General features: G+C 34.5%; 2 non-coding genes across 2 annotated transcripts; both read left to right on the top strand.

Annotated features, from left to right (window-relative positions):
* Window positions 1-3,957: 3,957 nt before the first annotated feature.
* On the top strand, window positions 3,958-4,031 carry TRNAN-AUU (transfer RNA asparagine (anticodon AUU)). The gene has a single exon. It is a non-coding gene; the product is annotated as a tRNA-Asn (tRNA).
* Window positions 4,032-7,853: 3,822 nt separating this feature from the next.
* TRNAN-AUU (transfer RNA asparagine (anticodon AUU)) lies at window positions 7,854-7,927 on the top strand. Its single transcript has one exon. It is a non-coding gene; the product is annotated as a tRNA-Asn (tRNA).
* The last annotated feature ends 4,206 nt before the right edge of the window (window positions 7,928-12,133 follow it).

Here is a 12,133-nt window from a genome sequence, read left to right as displayed (position 1 = left end):
AAGTTTTTCTAGGAAACGTTTTAGATGAATGCTTATTAGCATTTGTCAGTATGTACTTTTGCAAAGTGTCTCTGTGGCGCAATCAGTTAGTATGTACGGCTATTAACCATAAGGTTGGTGGTTCAATCCCACCCAGGGACCTAATTGACCTTGTTATCAGATTTTGGTGAACTTTAAGTAGACAAGTCAAATTTCATACCCCCTGTTATTGTGTAGGGTACCTGGCCTTCTCTGATGTTGTTAGATTTGATTCAGTGATTTTATAAAAAAAGCTAGGAAGCACAATTTAGCAGTGGGTTGCAGAGAAAAAAAATATGCTGGCAGAAAAATCCAATTGAGTGATTAAACAGCTCTTTATTTTCTGGCTTTATTTTTATGCTAACAAATTTGTTCTCTGAAAAGTGTCCACAAAGCCAAGTCTCTGATTAACACCTTTGTAAGGATGGTTTTTCACCTATTACTAAATTAAACTTGCTTCATTGGAAAGGCAGCAAGATGCATCCTCATTTCAATGTCTACTGAAATAATACAGGTTGACACCAGGAAACATTAACGCCACTGCATCCTTGCTGCTTTCTCATGTGGAAGTCTGTTTAATGTGAAAACAAGGTGATATCTAATTAGCACACAGGTAAGGAATTAAGAAAATCTTTATTTAAGGGTGAAGATGTTTCTCACAAAATCGTTGCCCCAATGCATCATTGAAATTCAAGCTGGAAAGATGATTTTAATATATCACTTGTACAGTTTGTATTGCTCTTCTGGTGACAATGTAGTTTGTTTTTGTCAATTACCATTTTAATAATAGGGTAAAGAAAATGAAGTGGATTTTTGAAAGAAAACAATACTGTCAATATACTATTAAAACAAATTAAAATGGTAAAAGTTATTGTACTTTAAGTAAAAATAAAAGAGCCAAAATATCAATCCCAGTTTTGGAATACTTTAATTAACAAACAAAAAAATGCATATAGCAGAGGATAGTTTCAATCTGCCTACCTCTGGGTTATGGGCCCAGCATGCTTCCATTGCTGTACTCTGCTGCACATGTAAGTGCAAGAGATCCTGAAGCACTCACTCATCATGGGAAAGTACCAATGTGTTTCTTCGTTGGTTGATAGAAGAAACATCTTTATTTAAGGGTGAAGATGTTTCTCACAAAATTGTTGCCCCAATGCATCATTGAAATTCAAGCTGGAAAGATGATTTTAATATATCACTTGTACATTTTGTATTGCTCTTCTGGTGACAATGTAGTTTTTTTTGTCAATTACCATTTTAATAACAGGGTAAAGAAAATTAAGTGGATTTTTGAAAGAAAACTATACTGTCAATATACTATTAAAACAAATTAAAATGGTAAAAGTTATTGTACTTTAAGTAAAAATAAAAGAGCAAAAATATCAATCCCAGTTTTGATTACTTAAATTAACAAAAAAAATGCATATAGCAAAGGATAGTTTCAATCTGCCTACCTCTGGGTTATGGGTCCAGCATGCTTCCATTGCAGTACTCTGCTGCACATGTAAGTGCAAGAGATCCTGAAGCACTCACTCATCATGGGAAAGTACCAATGTGTTTATTCGTTAGTTGATGGAAGAAACATCTTACAAAAACTCTCCAGATTATTGATTTTTTAATGTTTTTCTAGGAAACGTTCCAGATGTATGCTTATTAGCCTTTGTCAGTAGGCACTTTTTGCAAAGTGTCTCTGTGGCGCAATCGGTTAGTGTGTTTGGCTATTAACCGAATACCCCCTGTTATTGTGTAGGGTACCTGGCCTTCTCTGATGTTATCAGAGTTAGATTTGATTCAGTGATTTTATAAAAAAAGCTAGGAAGCACAATTTAGCAGTGGGTTGCAGAGAAAAAAAATATGCTGGCAGAAAAATCCAATTGAGTGATTAAACAGCTCTTTATTTTCTGGCTTTATTTTTATGCTAACAAATTTGTTCTCTGAAAAGTGTCCACAAAGCCAAGTCTCTGATTAACACCTTTGTAAGGATGGTTTTTCACCTATTACTAAATTAAACTTGCTTCATTGGAAAGGCAGCAAGATGCATCCTCATTTCAATGTCTACTGAAATAATACAGGTTGACACCAGGAAACATTAACGCCACTGCATCCTTGCTGCTTTCTCATGTGGAAGTCTGTTTAATGTGAAAACAAGGTGATATCTAATTAGCACACAGGTAAGGAATTAAGAAAATCTTTATTTAAGGGTGAAGATGTTTCTCACAAAATCGTTGCCCCAATGCATCATTGAAATTCAAGCTGGAAAGATGATTTTAATATATCACTTGTACAGTTTGTATTGCTCTTCTGGTGACAATGTAGTTTGTTTTTGTCAATTACCATTTTAATAATAGGGTAAAGAAAATGAAGTGGATTTTTGAAAGAAAACAATACTGTCAATATACTATTAAAACAAATTAAAATGGTAAAAGTTATTGTACTTTAAGTAAAAATAAAAGAGCCAAAATATCAATCCCAGTTTTGGAATACTTTAATTAACAAACAAAAAAATGCATATAGCAGAGGATAGTTTCAATCTGCCTACCTCTGGGTTATGGGCCCAGCATGCTTCCATTGCTGTACTCTGCTGCACATGTAAGTGCAAGAGATCCTGAAGCACTCACTCATCATGGGAAAGTACCAATGTGTTTCTTCGTTGGTTGATAGAAGAAACATCTTACAAAAACTCTCCAGATTATTGACTTTATTAAGTTTTTCTAGGAAACGTTTTAGATGAATGCTTATTAGCCTTTGTCAGTATGTACTTTTGCAAAGTGTCTCTGTGGCGCAATCAGTTAGTGTGTACGGCTATTAACCAAAAGGTTGGTGGTTCAATCCCACCCAGGGACGTAATTGACCTTGTTATCAGATTTTGGTGATATTTAAGTAGACAAGTCAAAATTTCAAACCCCCTCTTATTGTGTAGGGTACCTGGCCTTCTCTGATGTAATCAGAGTTAGATTTGATTCAGTGATTTTATAAAAACAGCTAGGAAGCACAATTTAGCAGTGGTTTGCAGAGAAAAAAAATATGCTGGCATAAAAATCCAATTGAGTGATTAAACAGCTCTTAATTTTCTTGCTTTATTTTTATGCTAACAAATTTGTTCTCTGAAAAGTGTCCACAAAGCCAAGTCTCTGATTAACACCTTTGTAGGGATGGTTTTTCACCTATTACTAAATTAAACTTGCTTCATTGGAAAGGCAGCAAGATGCATCCTCATTTCAATGTCTACTGAAATAATACAGGTTGACACCAGGAAACATTAACGCCACTGCATCCTTGCTGCTTTCTCATGTGGAAGTCTGTTTAATGTGAAAACAAGGTGATATCTAATTAGCACACAGGTAAGGAATTACGAAAATCTTTATTTAAGGGTGAAGATGTTTCTCACAAAATTGTTGCCCCAATGCATCATTGAAATTCAAGCTGGAAAGATGATTTTAATATATCACTTGTACATTTTGTATTGCTCTTCTGGTGACAATGTAGTTTTTTTTGTCAATTACCATTTTAATAACAGGGTAAAGAAAATTAAGTGGATTTTTGAAAGAAAACTATACTGTCAATATACTATTAAAACAAATTAAAATGGTAAAAGTTATTGTACTTTAAGTAAAAATAAAAGAGCAAAAATATCAATCCCAGTTTTGATTACTTAAATTAACAAAAAAAATGCATATAGCAAAGGATAGTTTCAATCTGCCTACCTCTGGGTTATGGGTCCAGCATGCTTCCATTGCAGTACTCTGCTGCACATGTAAGTGCAAGAGATCCTGAAGCACTCACTCATCATGGGAAAGTACCAATGTGTTTATTCGTTAGTTGATGGAAGAAACATCTTACAAAAACTCTCCAGATTATTGATTTTTTAATGTTTTTCTAGGAAACGTTCTAGATGTATGCTTATTAGCCTTTGTCAGTAGGCACTTTTTGCAAAGTGTCTCTGTGGCGCAATCGGTTAGTGTGTTCGGCTATTAACCGAAAGGTTGGTGGTTCAATCCCACCCAGGGACCTAATTGACCTTGTTATCAGATTTTGGTGAACTTTAAGTAGACAAGTCAAATTTCATACCCCCTGTTATTGTGTAGGGTACCTGGCCTTCTCTGATGTTATCAGAGTTAGATTTGATTCAGTGATTTTATAAAAAAAGCTAGGAAGCACAATTTAGCAGTGGGTTGCAGAGAAAAAAAATATGCTGGCAGAAAAATCCAATTGAGTGATTAAACAGCTCTTTATTTTCTGGCTTTATTTTTATGCTAACAAATTTGTTCTCTGAAAAGTGTCCACAAAGCCAAGTCTCTGATTAACACCTTTGTAAGGATGGTTTTTCACCTATTACTAAATTAAACTTGCTTCATTGGAAAGGCAGCAAGATGCATCCTCATTTCAATGTCTACTGAAATAATACAGGTTGACACCAGGAAACATTAACGCCACTGCATCCTTGCTGCTTTCTCATGTGGAAGTCTGTTTAATGTGAAAACAAGGTGATATCTAATTAGCACACAGGTAAGGAATTAAGAAAATCTTTATTTAAGGGTGAAGATGTTTCTCACAAAATCGTTGCCCCAATGCATCATTGAAATTCAAGCTGGAAAGATGATTTTAATATATCACTTGTACATTTTGTATTGCTCTTCTGGTGACAATGTAGTTTGTTTTTGTCAATTACCATTTTAATAATAGGGTAAAGAAAATGAAGTGGATTTTTGAAAGAAAACAATACTGTCAATATACTATTAAAACAAATTAAAATGGTAAAAGTTATTGTACTTTAAGTAAAAATAAAAGAGCCAAAATATCAATCCCAGTTTTGGAATACTTTAATTAACAAACAAAAAAATGCATATAGCAGAGGATAGTTTCAATCTGCCTACCTCTGGGTTATGGGCCCAGCATGCTTCCATTGCTGTACTCTGCTGCACATGTAAGTGCAAGAGATCCTGAAGCACTCACTCATCATGGGAAAGTACCAATGTGTTTCTTCGTTGGTTGATAGAAGAAACATCTTTGTTTAAGGGTGAAGATGTTTCTCACAAAATTGTTGCCCCAATGCATCATTGAAATTCAAGCTGGAAAGATGATTTTAATATATCACTTGTACATTTTGTATTGCTCTTCTGGTGACAATGTAGTTTTTTTTGTCAATTACCATTTTAATAACAGGGTAAAGAAAATTAAGTGGATTTTTGAAAGAAAACTATACTGTCAATATACTATTAAAACAAATTAAAATGGTAAAAGTTATTGTACTTTAAGTAAAAATAAAAGAGCAAAAATATCAATCCCAGTTTTGATTACTTAAATTAACAAAAAAAATGCATATAGCAAAGGATAGTTTCAATCTGCCTACCTCTGGGTTATGGGTCCAGCATGCTTCCATTGCAGTACTCTGCTGCACATGTAAGTGCAAGAGATCCTGAAGCACTCACTCATCATGGGAAAGTACCAATGTGTTTATTCGTTAGTTGATGGAAGAAACATCTTACAAAAACTCTCCAGATTATTGATTTTTTAATGTTTTTCTAGGAAACGTTCCAGATGTATGCTTATTAGCCTTTGTCAGTAGGCACTTTTTGCAAAGTGTCTCTGTGGCGCAATCGGTTAGTGTGTTTGGCTATTAACCGAATACCCCCTGTTATTGTGTAGGGTACCTGGCCTTCTCTGATGTTATCAGAGTTAGATTTGATTCAGTGATTTTATAAAAAAAGCTAGGAAGCACAATTTAGCAGTGGGTTGCAGAGAAAAAAAATATGCTGGCAGAAAAATCCAATTGAGTGATTAAACAGCTCTTTATTTTCTGGCTTTATTTTTATGCTAACAAATTTGTTCTCTGAAAAGTGTCCACAAAGCCAAGTCTCTGATTAACACCTTTGTAAGGATGGTTTTTCACCTATTACTAAATTAAACTTGCTTCATTGGAAAGGCAGCAAGATGCATCCTCATTTCAATGTCTACTGAAATAATACAGGTTGACACCAGGAAACATTAACGCCACTGCATCCTTGCTGCTTTCTCATGTGGAAGTCTGTTTAATGTGAAAACAAGGTGATATCTAATTAGCACACAGGTAAGGAATTAAGAAAATCTTTATTTAAGGGTGAAGATGTTTCTCACAAAATCGTTGCCCCAATGCATCATTGAAATTCAAGCTGGAAAGATGATTTTAATATATCACTTGTACAGTTTGTATTGCTCTTCTGGTGACAATGTAGTTTGTTTTTGACAATTACCATTTTAATAATAGGGTAAAGAAAATGAAGTGGATTTTTGAAAGAAAACAATACTGTCAATATACTATTAAAACAAATTAAAATGGTAAAAGTTATTGTACTTTAAGTAAAAATAAAAGAGCCAAAATATCAATCCCAGTTTTGGAATACTTTAATTAACAAACAAAAAAATGCATATAGCAGAGGATAGTTTCAATCTGCCTACCTCTGGGTTATGGGCCCAGCATGCTTCCATTGCTGTACTCTGCTGCACATGTAAGTGCAAGAGATCCTGAAGCACTCACTCATCATGGGAAAGTACCAATGTGTTTCTTCGTTGGTTGATAGAAGAAACATCTTACAAAAACTCTCCAGATTATTGACTTTATTAAGTTTTTCTAGGAAACGTTTTAGATGAATGCTTATTAGCCTTTGTCAGTATGTACTTTTGCAAAGTGTCTCTGTGGCGCAATCAGTTAGTGTGTACGGCTATTAACCAAAAGGTTGGTAGTTCAATCCCACCCAGGGACGTAATTGACCTTGTTATCAGATTTTGGTGATATTTAAGTAGACAAGTCAAAATTTCAAACCCCCTCTTATTGTGTAGGGTACCTGGCCTTCTCTGATGTAATCAGAGTTAGATTTGATTCAGTGATTTTATAAAAACAGCTAGGAAGCACAATTTAGCAGTGGTTTGCAGAGAAAAAAAATATGCTGGCATAAAAATCCAATTGAGTGATTAAACAGCTCTTAATTTTCTTGCTTTATTTTTATGCTAACAAATTTGTTCTCTGAAAAGTGTCCACAAAGCCAAGTCTCTGATTAACACCTTTGTAGGGATGGTTTTTCACCTATTACTAAATTAAACTTGCTTCATTGGAAAGGCAGCAAGATGCATCCTCATTTCAATGTCTACTGAAATAATACAGGTTGACACCAGGAAACATTAACGCCACTGCATCCTTGCTGCTTTCTCATGTGGAAGTCTGTTTAATGTGAAAACAAGGTGATATCTAATTAGCACACAGGTAAGGAATTACGAAAATCTTTATTTAAGGGTGAAGATGTTTCTCACAAAATTGTTGCCCCAATGCATCATTGAAATTCAAGCTGGAAAGATGATTTTAATATATCACTTGTACATTTTGTATTGCTCTTCTGGTGACAATGTAGTTTTTTTTGTCAATTACCATTTTAATAACAGGGTAAAGAAAATTAAGTGGATTTTTGAAAGAAAACTATACTGTCAATATACTATTAAAACAAATTAAAATGGTAAAAGTTATTGTACTTTAAGTAAAAATAAAAGAGCAAAAATATCAATCCCAGTTTTGATTACTTAAATTAACAAAAAAAATGCATATAGCAAAGGATAGTTTCAATCTGCCTACCTCTGGGTTATGGGTCCAGCATGCTTCCATTGCAGTACTCTGCTGCACATGTAAGTGCAAGAGATCCTGAAGCACTCACTCATCATGGGAAAGTACCAATGTGTTTATTCGTTAGTTGATGGAAGAAACATCTTACAAAAACTCTCCAGATTATTGATTTTTTAATGTTTTTCTAGGAAACGTTCTAGATGTATGCTTATTAGCCTTTGTCAGTAGGCACTTTTTGCAAAGTGTCTCTGTGGCGCAATCGGTTAGTGTGTTCGGCTATTAACCGAAAGGTTGGTGGTTCAATCCCACCCAGGGACCTAATTAAACTTGTGATCAGATTTTGGTGATATTTAAGTAGACAAGTCAAAATTTCAAACCCCCTCTTATGGTGTAGGGTACATGGCCTTCTCTGATGTAATCAGAGTTAGATTTGATTCAGTGATTTTATAAAAAAACAGCTAGGAAGCACAATTTAGCAGTGGGTTGCAGAGAAAAAAAATATGCTGGCAGAAAAATCCAATCGAGTGATTAAACAGCTCTTCATTTTCTGGCTTTATTTTTATGCTAACAAATTTGTTCTCTGAAAAGTGTCCACAAAGCCAAGTCTCTGATTAACACCTTTGTAAGGATGGTTTTTCACCTATTACTAAATTAAACTTGCTTCATTGGAAAGGCAGCAAGATGCATCCTCATTTCAATGTCTACTGAAATAATACAAGTTGACACCAGGAAACATTAACGCCACTGCTTCCTTGCTGCTTTCTCATGTGGAAGTCTGTTTAATGTGAAAACAAGGTGATATCTAATTAGCACACAGGTAAGGAATTAAGAAAATCTTTATTTAAGGGTGAAGATGTTTCTCACAAATTTGTTGACCCAATGCATCATTGAAATTCAAGCTGGAAAGATGATTTTAATATATCACTTGTACATTTTGTATTGCTCTCCTGGTGACAATGTAGTTTGTTTTTGTCAATTACCATTTTAATAATAGGGTAAAGAAAATGAAGTGGATTTTTGAAAGAAAACAATACTGTCAATATACTATTAAAACAAATTAAAATGGTAAAAGTTATTGTACTTTAAGTAAAAATAAAAGAGACAAAATATCAATCCCAGTTTTGGATTACTTTAATTAACAAAAAAAAATGCATATAGCAGAGGATAGTTTCAATCTGCCTACCTCTGGGTTATGGGCCCATCATGCTTCCATTGCAGTACTCTGCTGCACATGTAAGTGCAAGAGATCCTGAAGCACTCACTCATCATGGGAAAGTACCAATGTGTTTCTTCGTTGGTTGATGGAAGAAACATCTTACAAAAACTCTCCAGATTATTGACTTTTTAAAGTTTTTCTAGGAAACGTTTTAGATGAATGCTTATTAGCCTTTGTCAGTATGGACTTTTGCAAAATGTCTCTGTGGCGCAATCAGTTAGTATGTACGGCTATTAACCATAAGGTTGGTGGTTCAATCCCACCCAGGGACCTAATTTCCCTTGTTATCAGATTTTGGTGATCTTTAAGTAGACAAGTCAAAATTTCAAACCCCCTGTTACGGTGTAGGGTACCTGGCCTTCTCTGATGTAATCAGAGTTAGATTTGATTCAGTGATTTTATAAAAACAGCTAGGAAGCACAATTTAGCAGTGGGTTGCAGAGAAAAAAAATATGCTGGCAGAAAAATCCAATTGAGTGATTAAACAGCTCTTCATTTTCTGGCTTCATTTTTATGCTAACAAATTTGTTCTCTGAAAAGTGTCCACAAAGCCAAGTCTCTGATTAACTCCTTTGTAAGGATGGTTTTTCACCTATTACTAAATTAAACTTGCTTCATTGGAAAGGCAGCAAGATGCATCCTCATTTCAATGTCTACTGAAATAATACAAGTTGACACCAGGAAACATTAACGCCACTGCATCCTTGCTGCTTTCTCATGTGGAAGTCTGTTTAATATGAAAACAAGGTGATATCTAATTAGCACACAGGTAAGGAATTAAGAAAATCTTTATTTAAGGGTGAAGATGTTTCTCACAAAATCGTTGCCCCAATGCATCATTGAAATTCAAGCTGGAAAGATGATTTTAATATATCACTTGTACATTTTGTATTGCTCTTCTGGTGACAATGTAGTTTGTTTTTGTCAATTACCATTTTAGTAATAGGGTAAAGAAAATGAAGTGGATTTTTGAAAGAAAACAATACTGTCAATATACTATTAAAACAAATTAAAATGGTAAAAGTTGTTGTACTTTAAGTAAAAATAAAAGAGCCAAAATATCAATCCCAGTTTTGGATTACTTTAATTAACAAAAAAAAATGCATATAGCAGAAGATAGTTTCAATCTGCCTACCTCTGGGTTATGGGCCCAGCATGCTTCCATTGCTGTACTCTGCTGCACATGTAAGTGCAAGAGATCCTGAAGCACTCACTCATCATGGGAAAGTACCAATGTGTTTCTTCGTTGGTTGATGGAAGAAACATCTTACAAAAACTCTCCAGATTATTGACTTTTTAAAGTTTTTCTAGGAAACGTTTTAGATGAATGCTTATTAGCCTTTGTCAGTATGTACTTTTGCAAAGTGTCTCTGTGGCGCAATCAGTTAGTATGTACGGCTATTAACCAAAAGGTTGGTGGTTCAATCCCACCCAGAGACCTAATTGACCTTGTTATCAGATTTTGGTGATTTTTAAGTAGACAAGTCAAAATTTCAAACCCCCTGTTATGGTGTAGGGTACCTGGCCTTCTCTGATGTAATCAGAGTTAGATTTGATTCAGTGATTTTATAAAAACAGCTAGGAAGCACAATTTAGCAGTGGTTTGCAGAGAAAAAAAATATGCTGGCAGAAAAATCCAATTGAGTGATTAAACAGCTCTTTATTTTCTGGCTTTATTTTTATGCTAACAAATTTGTTCTCTGAAAAGTGTCCACAAAGCCAAGTCTCTGATTAACACCTTTGTAAGGATGGTTTTTCACCTATTACTAAATTAAACTTGCTTCATTGGAAAGGCAGCAAGATGCATCCTCATTTCAATGTCTACTGAAATAATACAGGTTGACACCAGGAAACATTAACGCCACTGCATCCTTGCTGCTTTCTCATGTGGAAGTCTGTTTAATGTGAAAACAAGGTGATATCTAATTAGCACACAGGTAAGGAATTAAGAAAATCTTTATTTAAGGGTGAAGATGTTTCTCACAAAATCGTTGCCCCAATGCATCATTGAAATTCAAGCTGGAAAGATGATTTTAATATATCACTTGTACATTTTGTATTGCTCTTCTGGTGACAATGTAGTTTGTTTTTGTCAATTACCATTTTAATAATAGGGTAAAGAAAATTAAGTGGATTTTTGAAAGAAAACAATACTGTCAATATACTATTAAAACAAATTAAAATGGTAAAAGTTATTGTACTTTAAGTAAAAATAAAAGAGCCAAAATATCAATCCCAGTTTTGGATTACTTTAATTAACAAACAAAAAAATGCATATAGCAGAGGATAGTTTCAATCTGCCTACCTCTGGGTTATGGGCCCAGCATGCTTCCATTGCTGTACTCTGCTGCACATGTAAGTGCAAGAGATCCTGAAGCACTCACTCATCATGGGAAAGTACCAATGTGTTTCTTCATTGGTTGATAGAAGAAACATCTTACAAAAACTCTCCAGATTATTGACTTTTTTAAGTTTTTCTAGGAAACGTTTTAGATGAATGCTTATTAGCATTTGTCAGTATGGACTTTTGCAAAGTGTCTCTGTGGCGCAATCAGTTAGTGTGTACGGCTATTAATCAAAAGGTTGGTGGTTCAATTCCACCCAGGGACGTAGTTGACCTTGTTATCAGATTTTGGTGATCTTTAAGTAGACAAGTCAAATTTCATACCCCCTGTTATGGTGTAGGGTACCTGGCCTTCTCTGATGTAATCAGAGTTAGATTTGATTCAGTGATTTTATAAAAACATCTAGGAAGCACAATTTAGCAGTGGGATGCAGAGAAAAAGAAATATGCTGGCAAAAAAATCAAATTGCGTGATTAAACAGCTCTTCATTTTCTGGCTTTATTTTTATGCTAACAAATTTGTTCTCTGAAAAGTGTCCACAAAGCCAAGTCTCTGATTAACACCTTTGTAGGGATGGTTTTTCACCTATTACTAAATTAAACTTGCTTCATTGGAAAGGCAGCAAGATGTATCCTCATTTCAATGTCTACTGAAATAATACAGGTTGACACCAGGAAACATTAACGCCACTGCATCCTTGCTGCTTTCTCATGTGGAAGTCTGTTTAATGTGAAAACAAGGTGATATCTAATTAGCACACAGGTAAGGAATTAAGAAAATCTTTATTTAAGGGTGAAGATCTTTCTCACAAAATTGTTGACCCAATGCATCATTGAAATTCAAGCTGGAAAGATGATTTTAATATATCACTTGTACATTTTGTATTGCTCTTCTGGTGACAATGTAGTTTGTTTTTGTCAATTACCATTTTAATAATAGGGTAAAGAAAATGAAGTGGATTTT

The sequence above is a fragment of the Pseudophryne corroboree genome, unplaced genomic scaffold (assembly GCF_028390025.1).
Source record: "Pseudophryne corroboree isolate aPseCor3 unplaced genomic scaffold, aPseCor3.hap2 scaffold_826, whole genome shotgun sequence".
Taxonomy (NCBI): Eukaryota; Metazoa; Chordata; class Amphibia; order Anura; family Myobatrachidae; genus Pseudophryne; species Pseudophryne corroboree.
This window is presented reverse-complemented; position numbering and strand designations above follow the sequence as displayed.